The 24,616-nt window shown below is 43.7% G+C and overlaps 1 long non-coding RNA gene across 1 annotated transcript in view; it reads right to left on the reverse strand.

Annotated features, from left to right (window-relative positions):
• Positions 1-24,616, reverse strand: part of LOC113593801 (uncharacterized) — a 65,866-nt gene that overhangs the window by 18,461 nt on the left and 22,789 nt on the right. The window contains exon 2 of the long non-coding RNA XR_008290542.1: positions 23,115-23,263. This is a non-coding gene — a long non-coding RNA (uncharacterized LOC113593801). The remainder of the gene's footprint in view (positions 1-23,114; positions 23,264-24,616) is intronic.

The following is a 24,616-nucleotide window of genomic DNA, read 5'->3' on the forward strand; positions in this document are numbered from 1 at the left end:
ACGTGATTTGCCCTTTCCTTCCTTCCATAGCTCCTTGCAGATAATTCTTTCATTACTGAGATTATACTGAAATGACTTTAGGAAGTATGTTTAATTCTAGGATTCAGTATTAAGAAATCCACTGTTGCACCTGTTGTCATGTTTTCCAATGTCAGTTTTATTACTAATAAAACCAACATTTTATTCTACCTGAGCCTGACGCCTTTTTAAAAGAATTTTTTAAATGTTTATTTTTGAGAGAGAGAGAGAGAGAGCGAGCAAGCAGGGGAGGGGCAAAGAGAGAGGGAGACACAGAACCCAAAGCGGGCTCCAGGCTCCGAGCTGTCAGCACAGAGACTGATGCGGGGCTCGAACTCACCGACTGTGAGATCATGACCTGAGCCGAAGTCAGAGGCTTAACTGACTAAGCCACCCAGGTGCCCTCTGACTCCTTTTTATTTTGCAGTTGTTTCCCAAATTCAGGTAGACAAGAAGGATGCTATTTATTGTCCCCTAAATCTTCTTTTTAAGTTATTTTTTTCTCATGGAAATAATTCTTTTTTTAAATTTTATTTTAGACAGAGAGTGAGTGAGGAGGGGAGAGGAGCAGAGGGAGAGAATCAAGGAGGCTCCACTTTCAGCCCAGAGCCTGACATGGGGCTTGATCCCATGAACCTGGGATCATGACCTGAGCTCAAATCAAGAGTTGGACGCTCAGCCAACTGAGCCACCCAAGACCCTGTCCCTTAAATCTTAAGCATGTTCATGAAGAGTCAGTCAACAATTCATGAATAAAAGAAGTAAAAAAAATAGCTGTACAAGGCAATGAGGACTAAGGACCCAATGAAAAATTAATTCCTTCTGTAATTCTAGCTGCTAGAAATATTTCCCTTAAGGGTATTTTCATACTTTGCTGTTTCTCTATTTAGAAGCCTCAGTTCCCTCTTCTATTAAATTTTGCAAGGGCTTCTATGAATTTTAATGATCAATAGCTGATCCTCATGGTTCTCAAAACACAATTACATGAGTTGATGTCTCAACAGGAAGAACAGGTGTCATCTCCATTTTACACAAAGAGAAAAAAATAAGACTGGAGAGACGGTATGACTACACTTTGTGAGTGGCACAGCTGGGCCTCAGCCAAGGTATGTCTGGCTTGGAATTCATCACACTAAGACCCCATTCCAGGCAGTGTGATAGACAACACAAATGATCACCAATATCTAGTTCTCCTCTACTTCTAGGCAAACAGAGGATTGTGCTTCCCTTAGAGTTGGACATGGCTGCTTATATTGGCTAGTTATGACCAGTAATGAGAAAAGGCATTGGTGTCACTTTTGCACCAAAGCATTTAATTCTTGGTGGCCAACTCATCAGCTCTCCTTCTTTCCCTGTTACAACTTCCAAGGCATAGAAGTTGTTATATGGAGGTGCCATATGATCAAAGCAGCCTAGAATGATAAGACAACAAATGGAAGACATTTGCTCTGGTGAGCCACCTGATCCTGTAGCTGACTTTTCAGGAGCAAGAACTTAACTTGTACTGTGGGGCAGTCAAGAAGATTTGGGGATTGTTTGTTATCACAGCATAACTTAGCCTACCCTAATTAATACCAACAGACTCCCTATGGGACTGGTCTTCTCTCTGTTACAGCTCAGGCTGGTGCTCTGAGAGACACGTGAAACCATGCTCAAATGTACTTCCCTCCTCAAATTCAGCAATCTCCTTTGTATCTGGAGACTTCACCTACCACATTTTAAACCATGGATATGGCAGAAGATATAGCCCAGAGAAGGAGAGTTGGGAAGGGGCAGATTCCTGCATGGTTGAGGGGAGACATCCCCTCAGGTGTAGTACATGCTGTGGGCTGGGTCGTATATGAGTTTCCCATGATTGACTGTAGTGGCCTAATGAGATGAGGTCAAGATCATCATCCCAAGACCACAAGGAAAGGAAAAGATCAAAGTAGCAAATGAGGGTCAAGTAAGAGAAAAGGGTCAGCCTGGCTGGGAGCTGATTCAGCACCACAGACAGATCCCGTGGGCCTATTCTGATGATTTTTCCCAGGCAGCTCAGTCTTCAGTTAGCCCTGCCTTTGAAGTGTCCTTGTAGGTTCCAAATGCCCAGCGCTTCCCAAGTAAGAGCTTGTCATGCCCTAGACCAGGGACCATGTCCTTATTCATCCAACACAGTGCTCCCAACTTATTTTTCTCCATTGTATATGATGCATGAGAATATTTACCTGGCATCCTGGGATAAATGCTTGGGGCTGCTTCTGGCTAGAGGTGGCAAACCTGTGAGCTCCAGCCAACCCAAGCCCTGCCTTATGGTATCCTACCACACTTGTAATATCCTCCTGGGAAGTTCTGATCCAGTAATCCCTCCTTACCCTCTACTTGTCAGGGACTCGGCTAGGTCTTCTATGTGACCTTTGGGCCAAGCTAGGTCTGGGTCTTCCATCACTTGATCCTGGCTCCTTTGGACCCTCTTCCCAAATCTTACTATGCTCATAGCTAAGCCAGAGGTCCAGAAGACCAAGGCAAAGCACCTGGGACTCCCCACTGCCTCCTACACTCATTTATTCATTTGGCACATATCAAGCACCTGCCATATATTAGGTTGATAATTACCTCTGAGAATACAGTGGAGAACAAGATGGATATGGTCCTGCTCTCCCATAGCTTACAGTCCATTAGGGGAATCTATTAACCAGCACTTATAAGAAAGTATGATTAGTATTATGATGGGGACATACACAGATGCTATGGATTGCCTAGCTGAGGAAACTAACTTGGAGGATGGGTGAGTTCAGGGAGGACTTTTGACAAGTTTTAGTCCCCTTTTGAACTATTCCTTAATATGTATCTAACTATACGTAACTGTGGGGATCTAATGGGTGGCATGAAGTATGGATTTCCCATGACTTTAAATTCCGCAAACATTTTCCAGGCACTATGTTGGATGTTCACCCTTGAATTACCTAACAACAACACTGAGGGAAGGGTTTTGTTTTTCTAATTTTCTGTGCAGCCTCGAGAGGCCCCATGGCTAGTTTACAATGGACTCACATGTTGGACTCTTTCCCATGCTACACTGAGCCTATGGGAGCTCCACTTGCCCTCTGTCCTGCTTCTGAGAACACATACCTCAGCATTCTGAGAGCTCAGGTCCTTACGCCCTTGAAGTCTTCTGTGGAGAAGCAGCATCCAAGTTAGCTACAATTTCCTCAAGGTGTTTGGTTGCTTTCAAGAAGTGTTCACTGCGTGTGTGAGTGGTAATAGGACTGCTCTTGTGGCCCCTTGATGTAAGAAGGTGGCAAATGTCCCTACAACCCGCCACCAAGGATTTCCTTCCACCAGGTGAAAGTGTCCTTGTGGAAACAGAACAGTGATCCTCACATCACTCCAGCCAGAGGCGCAGACAGGAGCAGAGGCAGCATGAAATCCCCGGGACACACCCCTGTCCTGTCTTATTGTGAAGGAGATTTGGCTCTTCCTTATTGTGATTTTCACTCCAGACTTGATGGCTCTAGCTGTGTTCCTGCCAGAGTTGCCCATCTTCCTCTACGTTTAAAAATGAGATACCTGGGGCGCCTGGGTGGCTCAGTCGGTTGAGCGTCCGACTTCAGCTCAGGTCATGATCTCGTGGTCCGTGAGTTTGAGCCCCATGTCGGGCTCTGGGCTGATGGCTCAGAGCCTGGAGCCTGCTTCCGATTCTGTGTCTCCCTCTCTCTCTGCCCCTCCCCCGTTCATGCTCTGTCTCTGTCTCAAAAATAAATAAACGTTAAAAAAAAATAAAAAATAAAAGGAAAATGAGATACCTGTTTACCTCTTTTTTTTTTTTTTATGGGTTACTGTCAGGCAACGATTCTCAAACTCAGGGACCACAAGTGTCCAGAGGAGCACCCACAGATAGACCTCAGCTAGTTTTACTGCATATAATGTGAAAAGGTCTGTGCTTTCCTTGAAGGCAGAACTTCAGTTAGTCTTTCTCTTCTCACCTCAAGTGAACAAGACCTCAGGCCTTTGCTCCCACTATTTTCTCAACCCGTGATGTCTTCTCTCTTGCTGACTGCCTGGCCAACAGTAGCATGTTTTCCAAATCTCTGCTCTACCTCCTTTATGAGTCCCTCCTTGACCACGCTCCTCTGCAAGGTAGAACTTATCTTCTTACTCTAGGACTCTACTGTGTGCTGCACACACATCTATTATAGCATCCATGATGTTCTGTCACAACTCATTCTTCATAGGGTGCAGGTTGGCCACCCAGCAAATACTTGTTGGATGAACTCAGGTGTTCCTGTGGAAAGAGCCCTGAAGCCAGAAGGCCTGGACTTTGGTAAGTGTGTAAGTTTGACTAAGTCATCGCACAGCCCTACATCTCATTTTTATCTTCTCTAAAATGCACAAGTTGGAAAGCTGGAGTAGCCATACTTATATCAGACAAACTAGACTTTAAATTAAAGGCTGTAACAAGAGATGAAGAAGGGCATTATATAATAATTACAGGGTCTATCCATCAGGAAGAGCTAACAATTATAAATGTCTATGCGCCGAATACCGGAGCCCCCAAATATATAAAGCAATTACTCATAAACATAAGCAACCTTATTGATAAGAATGTGGTAATTGCAGGGGACTTTAACACCCCACTTACAGAAATGGATAGATCATCTAGACACACGGTCTATAAAGAAACAAGGGCCCTGAATGATACATTGGATCAGATGGACTTGACAGATATATTTAGAATTCTGCATCCCAAAGCAACAGAATATACTTTCTTCTCGAGTGCACATGGAACATTCTCCAAGATAGATCATATACTGGGTCACAAAACAGCCCTTCATAAGTTTACAAGAATTGAAATTATACCATGCATACTTTCAGACCACAATGCTATGAAGCTTGAAATCAAACACAGAAAAAAGTCTGGAAAACCTCCAAAAGCATGGAGGTTAAAGAACACCCTACTAACGAATGAGTGGGTCAACCAGGCAATTAGAGAAGAAATTAAAAAATATATGGAAACAAACGAAAATGAAAATACAACAATCCAAACGCTTTGGGACGTAGTGAAGGCAGTCCTGAGAGGAAAATACATTGCAATCCAGGCCTATCTCAAGAAACAAGAAAAATCCCAAATACAAAATCTAACAGCACACCTAAAGGAACTAGAAGCAGAACAGCAAAGGCAGCCTAAACCCAGCAGAAGAAGAGAAATAATAAAGGTCAGAGCAGAAATAAACAATATAGAATCTAAAAAAACTGTAGAGCAGATCAACAAAACCAAGAGTTGGTTTTTTGAAAAAATAAACAAAATTGACACACCTCTAGCCAGGCTTCTCAAAAAGAAAAGGGAGATGACCCAAATAGATAAAATCATGAATGAAAATGGAATTATTACAACCAATCCCTCAGAGATACAAACAATTATCAGGGAATACTATGAAAAATTATATGCCAACAAATTGGACAACCTGGAAGAAATGGACAAATTCCTAAACACCCACACTCTTCCAAAACTCAATCAGGAGGAAATAGAAAGCTTGAACAGACCCATAACCAGCGAAGAAATTGAATCGGTTATCAAAAATCTCCCAACAAATAAGAGTCCGGGACCAGATGGCTTCCCAGGGGAGTTCCACCAGACGTTTAAAGCAGAGATAATACCTATCCTTCTCAAGCTATTCCAAGAAATAGAAGGGGAAGGAAAACTTCCAGACTCATTCTATGAAGCCAGTATTACTTTGATTCGTAAACCAGACAGAAACCCAGTAAAAAAAGAGAACTACAGGCCAATATCCCTGATGAATATGGATGCAAAAATTCTCAATAAGATACTAGCAAATCGAATTCAACAGCATATAAAAAGAATTATTCACCATGACCAAGTGGGATTCATTCCTGGGATGCAGGGCTGGTTCAATATTCGTAAATCAATCAACGTGATACATCACATTAACAAAAAAAAAGAGAAGAACCATATGATCCTGTTAATCGATGCAGAAAAGGCCTTTGACAAAATCCAGCACCCTTTCTTTTTTTTTTTTTTAATTTTTTTTCAACGTTTTTTATTTATTTTTGGGACAGAGAGAGACAGAGCATGAACGGGGGAGCGGCAGAGAGAGAGGGAGACACAGAATCGGAAACAGGCTCCAGGCTCCGAGCCATCAGCCCAGAGCCTGATGCGGGGCTCGAACTCACGGACCGCGAGATCGTGACCTGGCTGAAGTCGGACGCTTAACCGACTGCGCCACCCAGGCGCCCCAGCACCCTTTCTTAATAAAAACCCTTGAGAAAGTCGGGATAGAAGGAACATACTTAAAGATCATAAAAGCCATTTATGAAAAGCCCACAGCTAACATCATCCTCAACGGGGAAAAACTGAGAGCTTTTTCCCTGAGATCAGGAACACGACAGGGATGCCCACTCTCACTGCTGTTGTTTAACATAGTGCTAGAAGTTCTAGCATCAGCAATCAGACAACAAAAGGAAATCAAAGGCATCAAAATTGGCAAAGATGAAGTCAAGCTTTCGCTTTTTAAAATGCACAAGTTGGAGCTGATAAGGTGGAAGGCAACTTCCTGCTCTAAATTTCTATTTAGAAGTAAAAATGGAAAGACCACTGTGATGGTCTTTTGCAGGGTTGACTTGGCTAGTCTACAGCCCCTACTTACTCAAACACAAATCAAGGTATTGCTGTGATGGTATTTTGGAGATGTGATTAATGTCCATAATCAGTTGATTATCACAGATAATAGGTGGGCCTGGTTCAATCATTTGAAAGGCCTTAAGAGCAGAGCTGAAGCTCTCTTAAAAAAGTAATTCTGCCTGTGGACTCCAGTATCAGCTCATGCCTGAGAATGCCAGCCTGCCTTTTCTGATGACCTACCCTCTGCATTTCTAACTTGCTTATGCAGTCCTCACAGTTGTTTAAGCTAATTCCTTGCAGTAACTCTTACTATGTATCTCTGTTACTCTGTTCTGTTACTCTGGTTGAACTCTGACTGACATAGCTTTATACTCATGGAAACCCCAGTCAAAACCCCAGCTCTACTACTTATTAGTTGTGTGATCTTAGGAAAGATACTAAATGGCTCTGGGCCTCTGCTTTCTTATCTATAAAATGAGAGAAATAACTACTTCATAGTTAATAATAAAAGCTATTCTTATTTATGTGTTTTGGAGCACTACAATGTTTGGTACTTTCTATGTTTCAGCTTCTCTGAGAAGCACTTAACATATATGATCTCATTTAATCATCTATAAACCCTTATAGATTAAATGCCATAATGCATGTAAATGATGATAAACACAGCCATACCATATGCATTTAAGATGCTTAATAAGAGTTAATTCTGCCTTTTCCTTTCCTTTACAAACATTTTTTTTTCATTTCAGAGAGCATTCCAGGAGAAGGGGGCAGAGGGACAGAGAGAGAGAATCTTCAGCAGGCTCCACACTCAACATAGAGCCCAACATGTGGCTCAATCCCACAACCCTGGGATCATGACCTGAACTGAAATGAAGAGTCAGACACTCAAGTGACTGAGCCACCCAGGCGTCCCTATGTATATAATATTTCTAAATGGTAAGCTGTCATAAGGAGGATCCATTCTTTGTATCCATTCTCATGAGGCTTTACAGTGATGGGGAAGGGGATGAGAGTGGGAAGACAGATCTGAACTGGGCAATTGGTAAAAATAAATACGCTGTAATTGTATGGGATTTTTTTTTTTTTTACCCCACTGGTCTGTACCATTAAAAAGTTCTGGAAACAATGGTTTTGACTGTGTATATGACTTAAAGAAAACAAGCTATGGGATTAAAAGACAATTAACTTTGTTGACCCACTCTCATCTCCAGATTGGTTTGCAGATACATCCCTCTGAACATTAAATTGCCCTGGAATTCTAGTACCTTTTGTATGAGGATTTATGAAGATGGTCTATATGCATCAGAGAGGAAGAGGAGATCACCCCCCACTCCATGGAAAAAAGTGAGGTGACCAGAAATATCATGAAGTCAAATTAGAAAATATCACCTCTCTGGATTAATCACAGATTTGTTTCACTATGTAAATCAGATTAAAAAGTGCGGTACATAAAACACTACCTGGATGCACAGGGCTGGATTAGGATTTGTGAAGATATAGGTATACAGACATAGAAGTCCCTGTGTGCCAGAAAGAAGTTTACTCAGTTCTAGGAACTCCATGCCATTTAATACAATCAACCTCACTTATTCATCCTGGCCCAGTCATTGAGCAGATACAGGCCTACCCACCGCCTCATCTTCATGCTCAAGCATAAAAGAAGAGGAAGAAGCAAAGTCGGTAGTAAATGGGGCACTTGTGAGTGGGGTAGAAGGTGCTTAGATACATAGCCTTGGAAGGTAGTGCCTGGAATAAGGGGTGGACTGTTAAGTAGGTGCATGGGAGAAAATGTGTAAGCACAGAAGCGAAGGATTAGACAGTCATCCATGGATGCAAGTTTCCACGCTAAGTCCCAGTTTCCATGTTGGCCTGGCTCTTTCCCCAGGTCTACAACCCCTTATAATCGGCCATACTGATGTCCATTCCACCAGTATGCAGCCTCTGTTGTGCCCTTTTCCCAAGCCAGTCCTGACTGATGTGGGAATATATTTTTAATTGTTTACTACAGAAAACAAACATATATATAGAAGTAGAGAGAATAATATTATGGATGCACGTACCCACTCCCCAGTTTCAACAATTTTCAATTCATGGCTGATCTTGTTTCATTTATATTCCCACATACTTCTTTCTCATTCCATGAATAATTTTGAAGAAAATTCCAGATGACATATCATTTCATTCACAAATATTTCAGTTTGTATCTCTAAAACATAACGACTCTAAAAAATAACTAATATATTTATCACGCCTAAATATTCATCATAATTCCTTAATAACAGTAAGTATTCTGCCAATGAATCATCTTTTTGTTAATTTGGCGTGCTTGAGTCAGATTCCAACTAAGACCCATTCGTTGTTATTTAATTTTATATCTTACAAGTCTCCTTGACTCAGCAATACCCTCCCACCTCCTTTTTCCCTCCACTTGCAATTATTTGTTGAAGAGAACAAGCTGCTCATCCTGTAGAGTTTCTCACAGTCTTGATTTTGCTGATTGCATCCGTATGGTGTCATTTACAGAAATGGTATTTACAGAACACAGTCTGGGTACTAGGGTATTCAGTTCCTACTGATGGACGTTTAGTCCTTCTAGTCTTTTAGTGCAGGAGGGTTCCTCTGCCCTCATGAGTGGCATATAGCATTAGTCCCCCCCCCCTTAACAGCCATGAAACCAATATGGTTTTCCTATTTTTCCTTTTCTGCCACTCATTCACTCTGTGGAAAAATCAGTAACTACCTGATATTTAAGAAGCAAAATAGAATAGCTGTTAAGAACACATATTCTGGAGCCAGCCTTCCTGGTTTTAGATCCTAGCTTTGTTATTTACTAGTTCTCTGGCCTCTCTATACCTCGGTTTTCTAATCCCTAAAAGAGTAGTGGCCGTAACACAACTTAAATGGCATTATTTTTGAATGAATTAATATACATAAAGCATTTCAATAATGGCAGGTACATACTAAGCATGTATAAACACTTACCATTAATATTTGCAGTGGGCATTGTACATGTGCAAACACAGGTACTTCAGCATGTAACTCAACTCAAACTAACTTAACAAAAAAAATAGGACTTACTGAATTACAAAGCTTGCAGTAGTCATGGGGAAGTGATAGAATAAAGGGGTGAGGTATAAGAGCTAAGGAATTACTCAGAAACTGGAGTAGAGGACACAAGCCTCCTTACCCTACATATCACTGTTCAATTCTCCTTCTGTCTTGTCCTCACTCTTTTTCCTTCAGATAGGTTGGTGTCAGGGAATTAGGCTGCTGCTGCCCAAAATCAATGTTCTTTCAGCTCAGAATCCAAGAAAAAATGGCTACCCTTTCCCTTCCAATCCAGAGAATTTAATGAAGCACTCTGATGGCTGACCTTGAATCATATGTTCATCTTTGGGCTAATCCAGGGCTTTGAAGGAGTATTGAATTATGGTTTGCCCTGTGTGGGTCACATGCCTACCCCTGTGAATGGGGGAAATCTTAAGTAAAGCCTACCAGGACCACACAGAGTGAGGAGGAGATCCCCAAAGGAAAAGACACCCCCTTAAGAAGGGAGAAATGAAAGCATACTGGAGACATAAAAACAATAACCGCCAGAGCTAACTACAAAGAAAATACAATATGGTGCTCACTTTCAAGGAACTTGGATCCTGGTAGGAGAAGAGGCATAACAGATAAACTAATCATGCCATTATTAAGCAACTATTCCATGTCAGGGACCACGTGGCGGCGGTACAGGAAGGAGTGAGAGACACCCTCTTTCTCAGCAGCTGATCTAATACAAATATCTTGCTTTCCCTATTGTGTTCCTGAATGCCTAATGCTCACTCTGGTATTTGAAATGCAGCAAGCAAACTGGGCGCAGAGATTTCATGCCAGACTCCAGAGGAATGAAACACAGGCACTCATTTCTAATTTGGGAAGGAGCTTGTCTGGGCAGTCTTTCTTCTTCTTTTTACAAACCCTTTAATTATATCATAGAAGTCACATTTACTGGGGGGAGGGGCTAGGACTTCCTATCGTTTGGGAGAGACATGCAACTTGTAACAAGCTTCATCTCATTTTCAAGAGATTTGAAGTAACTTACAACAGTGAATGAAAGTGGAATGTCCCACGCATCCCATCAGCTGGATAGCATGAGGAGGTTACGTGCACACCAGCATTAATCTCCTATCTACAACGACAGCCTCTCCCTACCTGATCATGGGCAACTTCCAAAACCAAACCAGACAACAATAAACCTAAGAGCGCTTTCTGAGAGGTTTCCCCAACAGGGAGGAGGACCATGTTCTCACTCTTGAGACGCATCTTATTGTCTCTGTGGCCGGTGACACCCCGAGAGTACTGGCCACTGGTACACTCCCTGCATTTCTATGGCCAACGCTGTGGTTTGTGGCCATGGAAAGGATTTAGGTCCTTGTCCTCCCACTGGTTGCACCTTTTTACAAAGTTGTCCTGAGCCCATCCCAGCAGCCTGGGGCCCTGCATATTCCCACAGAGGCTTCTATCGAGGCTGGGGCCAGACTACACCACTCCCTCCATGGGTATCATTTCTGACTGTCGTCCTTACACCAGGGCACACAGCTCTCCCATCCATTGTTTCCCCTTTCTCCTCCGAACCACACATAACTGCAAAAGCCTTTTCTATCATTTTATGAAATTAGATCCCCAAAGAGCCCAGAACAAATCTGTAAGAGCCTGAACAAACAACCAGACTTTGAACCTGGGGGTGAGCTTACCCTGAAAGCAGGAGCCCAAAAGCATCTGCTTCATATGCAAATCCATCTTTCCAAAATAAATAAAGAAACCCAAGAAAGGGGGAAATAAATGTAGATTTATTACAAAAAAATAAACACAAGGCCAGAAGAAAAAGATTATACATAGAAGCACACACTGTACAGTTGTGCAGCTGAGCTTTGCAGTAGCTAAAGTGAAGACAGAAAAAAGAATCCGCGAGCAGGTTCAGAATTTCATCGGAAATAAATAAAACCAGTACTTCAGGAGGAGTATGGCTTGGTCTGGCAGTGTTGTGGAGTCTTTACTTCAGTTAACTTTACATTTTGGTTTGCTGCTTTGTCCTATCAAGTCCCCTTCCCTTTCCTCTGGTACACAGTTAGACCACATTCCCCAGCTCTCTTGCTGTCAGGTGTGGCCGTGTGACTGAGCTCCAGCCAAGGAAATATGGCCAGAAGTGCTGTGTGTCATTTCTGGGCAGACTCTGATAAGAATCAGGTCTACCTCTCCTATAGTTTCTGTCCCCATCTACCAGTTGAACAGGAAAAACTCTGCCCCTCATGAGGAGAGTGGATCATGAGCTGGATAGAGACTGGGTCCCCAAGTGCTGGTGTGGAAGGCTGCTAAGCCATGCCACTCACAGCAGACTGAGCCATAGGGAGAGGTAACACAATCAGTATTAAGCCACTAAAACTGCAGCATTTATCTGTTAGAGCAGCTGATGTCACCATGCCCAAAATATACGGGCTAACACTGGCCTCCCTTGTCTTAAACTTCTCTTCCACCCACTCTCCCCGATGCCCCAACAAACATTCCAAAATTTTATCTGCAACCTCTCCCAGCACAATAGAAGATATTCTATCAGGGGAGGGCTCAAAGCCACTTAGATTGACTCTGAGCCCTCGGATGATCTTTCTTCTCCTGGATCTCTATGCCCTCTAGCTAATATCACCCTGTCCCTTGCAATCTGACAACTGTCCATTCTTCATACCAGAAGAGACCAAAGGAGGTGGGATTTGGGAAATTCTGCATTCTCTCCGCACTGGCCACACTGCAACATCTGAGAGTTGTTGTTTCCTGTGACGACAAAACACCAAGCATGCGTCCCTCCTGCTGAGTCGCAGAACAGGCCATGTGGCACACTGTCCAGAACTGCAGGTCCCCACAGCCCTTTTAGAAGAGCCAGGGGGCATGAAGGGTGGAGAGGGGCCAACCCCAGCCAGTCAGGTCTTTCAGTAAGTTAGGCGTTGGCCTGGAAGGAGGTCCACAGGCATGCTGATACAGCTGATGGAGTCCTGACTGTCACACCATTAGTACTCTGAAGGACTCAGGTACTATCGTTTTCTGGGAGGTCATGTTGACATAACATTCCCATGGTAATTGGCCTTGCAAAATTCACTGGTCAAAATGTTCATTTCCTGAGCAGAGATTGCAATTAGTAGCCAATCAGTGAAGCCAATCACTCAGCACATCTACGTCAAAATTTGAAGAGTTCTGAGTAGCTCCGTCACTTGGGCACTTGCTAAAATCTAGAAGAAATATTGGTCTGGACGACATAATGCCTGGGTTTCAACTGATCCAACAATAGCCACCACTTACGGGGTACTTGCTGCGTCCCAGATCATTCTGGGCACTCTGTATGCAGCATTTCAAACATCTCCTTTGAAACAGGGTATCATTTGCATGCCCATGTATTTGAGAGATAACCTCATTTCACAGAAAAATACAACTGTCTACTGTACACACAACTGTAGGCTAGTCCCTCCTGGAAATAGATCAGGACTTTGATTTTGAGTTTAAAATCTCTTTGTGGAAGTGAAATTTTTCAGAAATAATTTGAGAATCCTATAAAATAGCATACACAGCTAGCCTTTTTTCTGCTCAAAGCTAGATGGGGACTGAAGGTTCTGTAGAGAAAAAGGGATGTGTGGGGGGCGGGGAGAGTCATGTCAGCCTGAGACGTAAGGCCAGGGTTGCAGGGTAAAACCAGCTCCGTTACCAGGGGTCTGGATGGACAAACACCAGTTGCTGAGGGGGAGGACGGCCAGCACTGAGGTGTGGGTGGGGAGGTAGAGTAGACAGCACCTTGGGAGAGAAGAGATGAGGCGCTCAAGAAGAAGCTGAAGACGGCCTGTTTTCATTCTGTTGGGCAGCTGCCCCAGAGATGCCCTCAGAGCAGTGACTCTGACCCACAAACCGCGGCAATCAGCCTGGGAAGCCAAACCATCAGCTAGCAACCAGTCAATGAAATCAAATCACAACCTCTGTAGCAATAGGCCCCGATCAGATTTGATCAGTAACTGATGGCTTCGCTAAGTTTTGCCCTTACTTCCGACTCAGGATCACCCAGACATGGCCAGATATGTTCCCCTCACCAATTACGCAGGATGCTCAGCTCTGGTTATCCCACCTCCTGCTTCCCCATGCAAACTGCCTCCAATAGGCGCACACCTGACCCTTGCCCTTTTTTCTCACTATAAAGCTTTTTCACTCCCTCGCTGCCTTTGAGTCTCTGCCCAAATGCAAGTGATGGGGGCTGACTCTACCATTAGAGCAAGTCCTGAATAAATAGCCTTTACCTGTCCTCATGTGGGTGGTCTTTGTTTATTTCCACACAACCAAGCAAGGAGGAAAGAACAGGAATTAAAAATCAGACTGAATGACTGAATGACGAAGTCCACCAGCAGAAAAATGAATCCATGGTGATGGAAATAAGAAAGCGGTTGTCAGGATGTGTGTGGGGGGGGGGGGGAATGGCAGGAGTGGGGTGAATTCACTAAAAAGGGTCATTAGACGCTTTCTAAGATGATGGAAATGGTCTGTCTTATTTTGAGTGATGGTTACATGGTGTATTAAGTTGTCAAAACTCATTGACTTAAATCCTTAAGATTTAAAGTGCATTAGACTGTACTAACATTATTACTTATGGCAGGCTGCCTTTAGGAGGGTCCTCAACTCCTGGTATTCACACCCTTGTGCAGTGCTCTCCCCTGGTGTGTGGGCCAGACCTAATGACCAACTTCCCACAAACAGGTACAGCACAAGTGACAGTTTATCACTTCTGAGGTTGGGTTATGAGAAACTGTGGCTTTCAGGACACTCTGTCTTTCTCTTGCTCTCACTCTGGGAGAGGCTGGCTGGCCTATTGTGAACTTACCCTAAGGAGAGGACAACATGGCAAGGAACTTAGCTTCCAACCCACAGCCAGTAAGGACCCTGGGGCCTGGCAATAGCCAATAAACTTGAAGCAGATCCTTCTCTGGTAAGCCTTGCTGTTATCTTGATTGCAGCCTTGGAAAAGACCCTGAATCAGAACCACCCATCTACACTGTGCCTGGATTCCTTGGCCACAGAAACTGTGAGATCATAAATATTTATAATTTTAAGCTACTAAGTTTTGGGGTAATTTGTTATGTAATAATAGATAATGAATACAAAGATGAAACCTGTTCTGTATCAATTAAAAAAAAAACCAACCACTTGTTAAAAAGGAAGGGAATGGGGGCACCTGGGTGGCTCAGTCGGTTGAGCATCTGACTTTGGCTCAAGTCATGATCTCATGATTCATGGGTTCAAGCCCCACATCAGGTTCTGTGCTGACAGAACCTGTGTCTCCCTCTCTCTCTCTATGCCCATCCCTCGCTCATGCTGTCTCAAAAACAAATAAACATTAAAAAAAAATTAAAAGGAAAGGAAGCACAGTACCTGGTAATACATGCCTCTGTTCCTTTCCTAGCTCAGGGACTCTGCTCTGTCCACCATGATCTACCCAAGTCTTTCCCGGAAAGCGTTCTTCCAGAAGAGAAGTTTTCTCAGTATAAAAATAAGTAGGACATACAGACACATCCATGGAAGATCTCCTCTAAGGCACAGGGAGAGAGATTCTCCACATGCTGTTACAGGAACATTCCTAGCTCTGAGGTGCACATGGAATTCAAACATGCTGATACCCAGACAGGTTCATGGAGGGAGGGAGGTGGCAGAAGGGGCTATCTCTTCCCTCAGATGCATGGTCTTCACCATGCAGCTCCTCCTCACATCTTCCCCTCTCTTAGCCCAGAAGGCAGGGGAAAGCCTCCCTGGTCAGGACCGCCTCTGTCAGGGGGAGAGCGGAGAGAACGTGGGCTGTGACAGCACACAGATCTGGACTCAGGTCCAGCCCCATGAGCGGGGGGGAGGGAGGGGAGCTTTAGTGCACTGAGGAAGCTCAGGACGTGCCACTTGGTATAGTGATTATTTTGATCTCAAAGCACTTGAAAAATAATACGTGCAGAGAGATACTTTTCTCTGTACACCCTTATCTGCCTAAAGACAGAGCCTCCAACAGGAACTCAACTGTTATAAATCCCCTCCCCTGGGGTTCCATCAACCAGAGGCGATGGACCCCTTTCACAGGAAAGGAGACTAGAAGTAGATGCCACATCCCGACCAACTTTGTCACAAACCATCATATCTCTCCCACCTATTTTGCTTGGGGCCCATTCATCTTCCCTAAAAACCACTCACTCACCTCCCACTTCCCTTATTCAGATGGCATGTCAATTCTGAAATCTCACCACGTCTGGGGGCATTCACTTTTCTGTGTATGACATCCCTCTGCGCATAATATTGAAAATGAATAATTGTATATTCCTTTTCTCCCAGACCTAGACGAGGACAGTAGAGGGAAAGTCTTTCCTTCCCTGCAACACCATGACTCCTTTCTGGCCTCAAGAACCTCATCTATAAAATTAAGATAACTCCGACCTTGAGGAATGATCGTAAAAATTAGCGACAGACACCAATATGGATGAACCTCAAATGTACTGGCCTGAGAGAAAACAGCCAGATTCAAAGGCTACATAATATGACATGCTGGAAAGCACAAAACCATAAGGGCAGAAAACAGATCAGAGGTGAGAGGGTGGGAGGAGGGGAGGGCCACAAAGTGGCACCAGAGAATTCAAGGGGTGCAGTGACACGGCTGTTCTATATCTCAATTATACTGATGGCTGCATGACTGTATGTGTCAAAATGCACAGAACTGCACATAAAATTGATGAATTTTATTGTACGTAAATTGTACCTCAGTACACCTGCTTTGAAAAATAGGGGCAAAGTAAAAGGCACAGACACAATAATTCTCTCGTTCTAGCCCACTGCCCAGGCTGGGGTCACAGCCTCTAAGACTGCCCACTGACTCCTCTCTGCCTTGGGGAGTTTGTCATTTGGGGGCACACAGACTTAGCCCTGGGAAGAGTGGTATCAGGACCATTCAAAGATGGCACCCTGTCCTGTTCCATCAGCTAACAGGGGAACATTAAGAGTCAGCCATTTTCATCTATCATTAGCCTCTATACAAATTCATGTATGTTTTTTACTCCAAACCAGCAAACAGGATGTTGACACAACCATAGAGCAGTGCCTACAAATCAGACATATATGTTATATGTAAGCTGCTAACAAACTATTGAATTCACCCACCCTCCTTTGCACCAGCAAGGTAAAGAGCAGAAATGTGAGTTTTTAATCAAATCAGAAAATGAGAACCAAAATATGGCAATGGTGCCTGTTAATCTCCTCTAAGTTTCCACAAGGATGGGCCCAGCCAGAAGCCTTCATTTCAATGGAAGATACAAATGGTTAGTTTGGATAAAAGAAAATGAAACCAGGGCAGAGAAGGGAGTGGCTACATCCTGAGCAAGACTGAATTCCGAGATTGGTCAGTCGAAGGGCAGCTTATAGCTCGGAAGGCAAAGCCTTGGGTTACCAAGCCCAGGCAAAAGGATCTTACAGGCTGGAGGGCTGGTCAGAAACCTGGATGTCCAACTTCTTTAGGCCTCGGGGACTCCAGAGAAATCCAGCGAGACTCGTGTGGGTGGGCCAAGGCAAAAGCACAGGCAGGAGAAAATAGGGAGGGGATTCCACGCCCAGCAGGAAGTGCTTCCTGACACCCCGGAAATACACTCTCCTCTGCAGGCATCTGTCTCCATTGTACCACAGATCAGGCTATAGTAATAGGCCGCTTACTTGCTGTCTCCACCACTGGATTCCTTGTTAAGAGGAAGGGTGTATGGAACTCATCATTGTATTAACAGCTTCTAGCTCTGTGCCCAGCCCTTCTGGCAGCAAGTACAACAGGAACAGCTAACTCTCATATAATAACAACTAACACACGTTGCACTCCGAATGTGTCATGTGTACTCTAAATTCTTCACATCTATTAACTTAATTTTTTTTAATGTTTATTTGTTTTTGAGAGAGACAGAGACAGAGACTGAGTGGGGGAAGGGCAGAGAGAAAGGGGGATACAGAATCTGAAGCAGGCTCCAGGCTCCAAGCTGTCAGCACAGAGTCCAATGTGGGGCTTGAACCCCTGAACCGCGAGCTCATGACCTGAGCCAAAGTTGGACGCTTAACCAACTGAGCCACCCAGGCACCCCACATCTATTCACTTTTAAAATTCTCAGTGTTGGAGAAACTTAACAGAAGACCATGGGGCAGGGGAAGGGGGAAAAAAAGTTACAGAGAGGGAAGGAGGCAAACCATAAGAGACTCTTAAAAACTGAGAATAAACTGAGGGTTGATGGGGGGTGTGAGGGAGGGGAAAGTGGGTGATGGGCATTGAGGAGGGCACCTGTTGGGATGAGCACTGGGTGTTGTATGGAAACCAATTTGACAATAAATTTCATGTTAAAAAAAAAAAGAAGGAACATAACAAATGACACAAGAGAAAAAAATTCTCAGTGTTAATATTATATTTTATAGATAAGGAAACTAAGGCACAGAGAGTTCAAGATGCTTGTCCTAGGCTATACCACTGGTAAATGGCAGAGCTGGGCTGTCTACTCCAGAGTGTATTTTTGGCCTTCTAATAATGTACTTGGTAAAGATCTGCTGACTGAACAGGCCAAGGCTCTGTCCTTGCCCTCTTCTCTCGGACTCTTTCTCCATGGCCTCATCTACCTCTTCGGTTCCTAATATTACATCTCTGCGGCCTAATCTCTCTCTTCAGCCTACTTCCCAACACTAAAGACATCTCTGCCTTTAAATGTTTATGGTTTAGTCAAGAGACAGATACATAATCAATACCAGTAAATCATTCACCTACCGGTACCACCCTACCTCTCTAGCTCCTCTCTCTCTCTCTCTCTCTTTTTACGTGTGCACACACATGAATCCCCAAAGTCCATCCCTTACTGCCTTCTCCTCGGTAGGATATAACTGACCAGAAGGGGTATGTCTTACAGTTAACCTACTGAATAGCTGAGTGGGTTACTCAACACCAGTTCTGTTTCTACTACCAGCCCCTCAGCACACAGAACAATGGGTAGGTAGCAGCATTTTCCCCCAGCGTGAAACCTGAGACCTGCTCTACAAGGAAGAGTCTGCATGGAGAGGCCAGGGCTCTCGGGCGGGAGTCTGCTGCCCACCTCAGGGTAAATCTCTCTTCATTTATCTGCAAAGTTGGAGATGGGGGTGAGGGGCGACCCTGCCTGTTTGCTTCCAACAAACATAATAATTCACTCAATGTACTCTACACAAGTACACAGAGCTCACAGCCAACCCTTTTCACTTGGGAACATATGCATTGGAGAAATGGCAGAGGAAGCCTCTCTTTCCTAAATACAAAAGGAAACCCAGGATCGTAAGCTTTATGAAAAAAAATCAATAGGTTAAAAGCGGAGAGCAGATAAAACAAAACAAGAAACTCCCTCAAAACAAATTCTAAAAAAGAAAAAATCGGACTTTAGAGGAAACAGAATACTCAAGAAAAGAGGGAAAATGTAAAAGTTTTTATTAATATGATCAGATATTTGAGAAGCTATTACATCAATGGAACATGAATAGGCTGCTAATACAGAGGACATTGAGAAAATAATTGGAAATTAAAAATGTGATTTCTGCAATAAAAATTTAAAAGTACGGGCTCAATGATAAAATTAAGGAAACTGTCAAGAACATGGAACAACAGGGACACCTGGGTGGCTCATTTGTTGGGCATCTGACTCTTGATTTCAGCTCAGGTCATGATCTCAAAGTTCGTGAGTTTGATTCCCATGTCTGGCTGTGCACTGACGGTGCAGAGTCTGCTTGGGATTCTTTCTCTCTCTCTCCCCCCCCCGCCCCCCCTTCTCTCTCTTTCTAAACAAACAAACAAACAAACAAACATAAAAAAGACATGGAATGAAAGAAAAAGGATACAAAACATGAGAGAAAAGACACAAAGCATCAAACCAGGCATCCAGGTGTCCAACATCCATCCCAGAAAAACTGAATCCAGTACATGAAAGAGGACATAATTGAGAAATTAAAAAATATATAAATTTTCCAGAGTCCCCCCCAAAACTTCACACCTTCAGAATGAAATGTGTTCCCCCAAAGCTAGAAGAAGAATGAAAAAAGATATGTACACAAATACATCAGTATAAAATTTCACTAAGAATAGATACTCTTAAAAGCCACCACTAAAAAAAGTAAAGCACACATAAAGTTGGTCAACTCCAAAGGGACAAAAATTAGATTGACTACCGACATTGTAGCATTGATATTGGAAATTACAATATGATCTAGCAGCACCTGGGAAATATTGAGAAAATGACACTATGCCCACTGGCTTGGCTGTCCCAAAGGATGGATGGAGAGAGTCAAGAGACACAGGCAGACATCCAGATCCTTCCGTGTAGTTAGAAGGTACAATTACAGCCATACAGAGCACAGAGCAGCAGCACACCCAGTCAGAGTGCAAACCCTCTGGCTTTCACATCTCCCTGAAGGCTCACAGCCACTGCTGTCCTACCTGGCTCAGGTAAGCATTCCATTCAAGAAGCTGTTTGGGGTGTGTGTGTGTGTGTGTGTGTGTGTGTGTGTGTGTGTGTGTGTTTAATGTTTATTTATTTATTTTTGAGAGAGAAAGAGAGAGAGAGGGAGACAGCAAATCTGAAGGACAGAGCCCATTATGGGGTTTGAACTCATGAACCATGAGAACCTGAGCCGAAACTGAGAGTCAGACACTTAACCAACTGGTCCACCCAGCTGCCTCCGGTGTTTTTGTATCGAATCCTTATCCACACTCTGCCAGCCCAATAGGAGCAAGTAACTGATTACAACTCCAGCCTGTTCCAGAACGTTCACTGCGAGACAGGATGAATCCGAGGTTAGTCTCCCAAAGTCAGTCTCCTAGGCATCCTGCCCTCCAGCAGATCTACATGTGAGGGTCCCTTGAAGCCATTTCCTGCTGCAGTCAGTCACCATGGGGACCAAATTCATTTCAGAACTACAAGAGGTCAAAGAGTTTATCTCCCATAGTCTTGCTGAAAAAATAATGACTTGGGAATTTATTCGGAAATTGAAAAATGAAACTAAAAAAAGAAGAATTTAAGAACAATGTGGATTGGAGGATTGTCTACAATAACAACAGAAAGATTTATTCCATGGAAACAACAAAAAGGCGAATCAGATGACAATTGTACAGGGAGTGTATAAACCAATTGGCCCAAATTAGAAACTGAAGTCAAAGGACTTAAGATGAATATCTCCAAGAAAAAAAAAAAAAAAAAAAGGATTTCGCTCATCAGATAGTATTAAAAACCTAGAAATATCCAGGAATTAAAAAGGCATTTATTTCTCTCAACAAGAAACAAGGAAACAATTAGAAACTCCAAGGAAAGCAAACAAGCAAATGTGAGAAAAATCCCAGTGCAAAGACAGAGAACAAACTAAAATGGCATGATTTTGAGCAAGGCTGGAACGTGAGAGAATTTAATTGCTCCATGGGCTCGAATATTCTTTGAACCGAGCAGGATTAGTGACATGGGATTTCACTGTATTTGGTTCTACAGTAAGTCAAAAATATATAACTATCATACGGGTGGTGATGTTTTATTTTTTAGAGTCAATCTGTAGACAAAACATGAGATATAATTATAGGCACACAAAAGAATTCAAACAGCTGAACTTTGCAAAAATGGTAGTCTGCAACTGACAAGGAAAAAGTGGAAGATGTTGCATCAGCTCTGACTGCTCCTCCAGCAGGGACCATCTCAAGTTTACTGAACTGAAATTTGAGTATATTGTATAGTTCACTCTACAGTGACTTACCACACGCCCTCCACACGCTACACATTGCCCTGGGTCTTGAGAGACGATACTGAGCATGTCTACAGTGCTGACAGGCAGGTTTCCTGCCCTTGGGGCGCAGGTCATGGGACACTGTGGAGGGAGAGTGCAAGTGACAGAAAGTCACCATCTTTGATGGCAGGCAAAGAATGTAAGACTCCTTGACAATTATGGTAAAAGCCAAACAAAAAATAAAGTTAGAAATGGTTAAAAGCACTTGCTGTAGAAAGTAAGACTGGTTGGTGGGGCAGTGGAGTTTAAGAAATGAGCTTTTTTACTTGACTCAATTTGCACTACTTTGAACCTTGCCTTATAAGGTTTATTTTAATCATAATTAAAAAAAAAACTGTAATAATGCTACTTCTAACCGGCACGGTCAGAGTGGCTCACACTAAGTGCAAATGTTGCATAAAAGACCTGATGTCAGGGCTTCAGGATCCTGAATTTTGTGCAAAGAGTGTGAAATGGTGCATCTGGGAGCCATTTTCTTCAATATACACTGAGAAGATTTTGGTCCTATAATTGTGCATCTGGATATTTTAATAGTGGTATGATATAAAATAAGCCTCTAGAAATATACTGTGTTGCCCTTTCTGCTTTTTTTATTGCTGTAAGTTGACTTTTAATTTTTTAAGTAGTATATAAATATTTTAGAAGGTGCTGTGAAAAAGTGCTTAAGAAAGTACATACTTGGGACACCTAGGTGGCTCCGTTGGTTAAACAACCAGCTTTGGCTCAGGTCACGATCTCGTAGTTCATGAGTTCAAGCCCTGCATGGGCTCTCTGTTATCAGCTCAGAGCCCACCTCTGATCCTGTCTCCCTCTCTCTCTGCCCTTGTCCCACTTGCTCTCCCTCTCTCTCTCTGAAAATAAACATTAAAAAAAAAAGTGCATACTTGTCTATACACAAAAAACATGTTTGAGTGGTTCAACCCCTCTTATAGCCCATATCTAATAGTATGTTGGGATCTAACCATCGTGGGCAACAATGATCCCTGAAAAGACGTGTCCAGAGGTCTGTTTTGCCTGATCCCTTCCAATCTCTTTCGTCATTCTCTCCCAGACTACCTGAAGCTGCCCCTCCATAGCTCTAGAACTCTGGGAGCAGGAACAGTCATGGGGAAAGACGGAGGGTGGAAGGGGGTCCACTTCAGAATGGGGTGGGGTGAGAAAGAACGAGGGGCACTGTGAAAGATCAGCTCTGATCTGGGAGGGACTCTGAGGAGGCATTAGGTTAGAGGTGAGCAGTGAGGGGCAGAGAAGAACGGATCTGCCCGTAAGGCAGGAGAGGGTGTGGGAGCAGTAGGAAAGCTGGTGTGGAGTTTAGGGCAGTGAACAGAGTGGCTCCAAATGGACTGGAAGGAAGACCTGCAAGGCAGGGATGTGGTGAAGGAAAAGTGAGGGCAACACAGCCAAGCCCTTGTGGTGAGAAATGAACTGCCGTAGACATTGCTCAGGAAAGGTGGGCATCCCAGGGCCTGCCTGGGAAGGACACTTGGTCTATCTTAGGTGCTTTGGCCGTGTGGTCTCGGGTCCAAGCCCACCCAGGGACTCAGTGACATAGAATGGAGAATTTGTTTAATGAACCCAGAGCATAAAGAATCTGATCAACAAAGCATAAAAATCACTTGGGGACTACCCCTACCTCAGTTGTGTCCAGTTGGGGGTCTGTTCTGTGGCCTACTTCCCATCAACCTCTGCTCTCATCCTTAGAGCAGGTGTACGTGAGCACTCATTTCTGTCTCCACCTCCAGTCTGTCCTGGGACGCGGGTCTGGGTCACAGCTCCTAGACACTGAAAAAACACAGAGGGAGAATGTGTCTGTACTTGACCATCTGAATCAGAGCCCCATGCTCTCAGAAAAAGGCGGTGACTCCCCCTGACCTACATTTTCAGGACTCGCGTTCTTAACCCCGCCATCGAGGGTGGTGACAGCTGCCAAGCACTGTTAATTCTAGACCTGTCACCAATCCTCTTCCCTGCAGGGCTTGAACACAAGGAACCATGAGCCATTATTGCCTTCTTTCTGCTGTGTAGGAAGAAACTACGACTGATTCCTTTCACCCTGAATTTCCTGAGAGTCGGAGTCACATGCCATGGGCTTTGGAAACACTGACCTAGGCTTGAGTTCCAACGTCACCATTTTCTAGCTGTGCAGCTTGCAAATTTTCTTAACTCGTCTGAGCTATAATTTTTTTAAATTAACAACTCGATATTAATAATTACCTCATTGTATTATATGGAGAATTAAGTGAAATAATATGCATAAAGTACCTAATTCAGAGTCTGGCACGTTGTACTCATCTTTGTTCTCCCATGTCTAGACATAGGTGGTGTTGAAAGTATCCTTGCCCTCATTTCCTGGCAAAAAAAGTGGGACCGCAGGACCCAGCTGTCTCCCATACCCCCCGAGTCTGGTCCACACCCCGTTGTCACTGCCTGCACGGTCTCAGGTATGGTTTTCAGGCAGATCCTCCCTTCTTTCTGTTTATATATCATATAAGCATGCTGCAAACAAGAGGCTGTCTCTGGTTCTTGTCATATCCGTGTTGAGTTGCCATGCTCCCCGACTCTGTGCAGAGGGTGTAGCTGGCTGTCCAATGCCCACTAAGTCAGCGTTAAGGCTGGGTCTCAATCCAGTCCCTGGGCTAGCTTCCCAGGGCTACTCCAGGCAGCCAACCCAGCAGAGCTTGCACACCAAAACCTCAATCCCAGCTTCTCCTTCTCTGAGTTCACCCCATGTGGGCACCTGTCTCCTTCAGCTGCGGGAAAAACTCCCAGATATGAGAACAAATGAGTCTGCAGGGTCATTCTGGCCTCTTACTGGATACCAGCAGCCCAGATTCAGAAAGATCAGGGCTTTCCCAGCAAAGGTTCTGGGAAGCCTGCTTTTTCCTCTTTTCTTCTCTTTTCTTGTGTTACTCTATTTTTTAGAGATCCTAGCTGTTGAAAAATATACTTTCTATCAACCACGCTGACAATTTCAACACAAGAGTGTGGTTGAGAAGACAGGCTTTAAATTTGGATAGAACTAGAGGTGAATTTCATACCACCTTTATGAGCTGTGTGACCTTGAGCTAGTTACTTTAATCTTCTCATCCCAAACTGAAAATGATAGTATCTAAAGCATGTATTTCATCATTTGGT

Source organism: Acinonyx jubatus, chromosome D1 (assembly GCF_027475565.1).
Source record: "Acinonyx jubatus isolate Ajub_Pintada_27869175 chromosome D1, VMU_Ajub_asm_v1.0, whole genome shotgun sequence".
NCBI lineage: Eukaryota > Metazoa > Chordata > Mammalia > Carnivora > Felidae > Acinonyx > Acinonyx jubatus.